A 2,791-nucleotide genomic window follows, 5' to 3' on the forward strand; every position below is an offset into this window, starting at 1 on the left:
TTGGCGTGGGTGATGTTGCTCACATGCCACCATTCCCATCCCTTTTCCAAACTCCTCGGAAGCCAGGGCCCAATGCCTGGGTCCCAGCGGGGCGGAGCAGGAGGCTGCCTCCTCACGAGAAACTGGATCCCAGGACGTGCGGAGCAGCAGGGAGCAGGGCGGCCCCTTTGTCCCCCGATAATCCCCTCCCGCCTTTGACCCCTCCCTCCCAGCAACCAGGGTTTAAGGTCGAGTTTGGGGACTGTAGGGGACTAGGGTGCCACCACAGTGTCCCCTTCCCTGCCTGTCCCTTGCTTCTGGGGCTTCTGCACCTGTGTCTCACACACACACACCCGCCCTAGGGTGTGACTCCTTCCCTCCCTCTCGGGCGGCCTCAGCGCTCAGCCCAGGTATAAAGCCACCTGAGGGGCAGGAGGACAGGTGCCCCAGAAAAACCCAGAGACTGGAGAGAGGAAGGAGCCAAGGAGAGAGCATGAGCTATCCGCTAGGTGAGTGTGGGGGGGTGGGGACGGATGGAGTGCCAGGGCCTAGAGACCAGGAGGGGAGGGGTACTCTCTGGGCTCTCTGGCCCTTAGGACTCAGGTGCCTGGCTGTCTTTGCTTGCTAGGAACCTCCAAATCCTTACACACAGAAGGCTTCGTTCATCACTCATTCATTCATTCAAGAAGAATTACTGAGTGCCTAGTATGTGCTAGGTAGTTTTCTAAGCATTTGGGGATACAGCAGTGAACAAACAGACAAAAAGCTATGGTCTCATGGAGATTTCATTCTGCAGACAGACGATACACATCATCGTCATAAGTAAGTAAATTATGGGGCGACTGGGTGGCTCAGTCGGTTAAGCGCCTTTGGCTCAGGTCATGATCTCAGGGTCCTGGGATTGAGCCCCGCATTGGGCTCCCTGCTTGGCGGAGAGTCTGCTTGTCCCTCTGACCCTCCTCCCTCTCGTGCTCTCTCTCTCTCCCCCTCTCTCTCTATTTGACAGAGAAAGACACAGTGAGAGAGGGAACACAAGCAGGGGGAGTGGGAGAGGAAGAAGCAGGCTTCCCGCAGAGCAGGGAGCCCGGATGCGGGGCTTGATCCCAGGACCCTGAGATCATAACCTGAACTGAAGGCAGACGTTTAACGACAGAGCCACCCAGGCGCCCCCAGTAAATAAAATCTTTAAAAAAAGAAAAAAGACTTTATTTATTTGACAGAGAGACACAGCGAGAGAGGGAACACAAGCAGGGGGAGTGGGAGAGGGGGAAGCAGGCTTCCTGCCGAGCAGGGAGCCCGATGCAGGGGCTCGATCCCAGGACCTTGGGATCATGACCTGAGCCGAAGGCAGACACTTAACGACTGAGCCGCCCAGGCGCCCCGTAAATAAAATCTTTAAAAAAAATACGTAAATTATAATGCCAGTTTGATATAAGGTGAGCGCAATGAGCCAATTTTTTGAATGAATGAATGGTCTTTTACTTTCAGCCTTCCCTTAAGTTCTGAACTTAGGGAACTCAGGAATGTAGAAAGGGGAACAAAGGAAGCCATCCCGATTGGCCTCTCATCTCCATTGCTTCCTGCTGGTGACCTTAGGCAATCCCCCCCCACACCCCCACACCCCCGCTGAGCCTCACACTGGGACCGTAACTGGGCCTGAGCTGTAAGAGGACAATCCGTAGCATTTACTCAAATTTAAAATAAGCACACCCTCCAATCCAGATATTCCCTTTCTTTCTTTGTTTCTTTCTTTGTTTCTTTTTCTTTTCTTTCTTCTTTTTCTTTCTTTCTTCTTTTTCTTCCTTCCTTCCTTCCTTCCTTCCTTCCTTCCTTCCTTTTCCTTTCTTTTCTTTCTTTCTTTTTCTTTGTTTCTTTTTCTTTCTTCCTTTTTTTTTCTTTCTTTCTCTTTTTAAGATTTTATTTATTCATTTGACAGAGAGAGAGAGACAGAGAGAAAGGGAACACAAGCAGGAGGACTGAGAAGCAGGTTTCCCACTGAGCAGAGAGCCCGATTCGGGCCCCTGGGATCATGACCCAAGCTGAAGGCAGAAGTTCAACGACTGAGCCACCCAGGCGCCCCTTACTCCCACTTTCAAAAGTGCCCAAAGAGTCTGGGATAAGGATGTTCATGGCAGCATTCAGTCATTCAACAAATATTTATTAAGCTCTGTGCTAGGTGCTGGGGAACCAGCAGCAAATGAATCAGGGGAGGTTTCCTCTTTCCTGGAGACAAGATTCTAGGGGGAGAGACCGTAACAAACAAGCAGACAAATAAATAAATAATGAAATAGCAAGTCTCTGAAGACTATAAATCGGGGGGGGGGGACGCCTGGGTGGCTCAGTCAGTTAGTCTGCCTTCGGCTCAGGTCGTGACCTCAGGGTCCTGGGATGGAGCCCTGTGTCGGGCTCCCTGCTCAGCGGGGAGCCTGCTTCTCCCTCTCCCTCGGCCTGCCGCTTCCCCTGCTTATACTCTCACGCTCTCTCTCTGTCTGGCAAATAAATAAAATCTTTAAAAAAAAGAAAAAAGAAAAAAAGAAAAAATCAGGGAGGGGGAGGGGGCTTTTGATATGCGGTCAGGACAGCTTATCTGAGTTGAGGCCTGAAGAACAAGAAGGAGCCAGGGTTGGGAAGGTTTGGGGGTGGCCCGGGCGGGGCCCAGGAAGGCCTGAGGGGGAATGGGATGGGAGGCCAGTACAGAGGGGCCAGGCCTTGTAGGCTGCAGGAGGGCTTTGGTTTACACACTTCCACTGTGTGAGGTTTGAGCAGAGGGAGGGTTCAAGCACAGGAGGGATCTGGTTGAACCCGGGGGGGG

Source organism: Callorhinus ursinus, unplaced genomic scaffold, assembly GCF_003265705.2.
Source record: "Callorhinus ursinus isolate GAN/ISIS: 27379988/994484 unplaced genomic scaffold, GSC_fseal_2.0 scaffold87, whole genome shotgun sequence".
Classification (NCBI taxonomy): domain Eukaryota; kingdom Metazoa; phylum Chordata; class Mammalia; order Carnivora; family Otariidae; genus Callorhinus; species Callorhinus ursinus.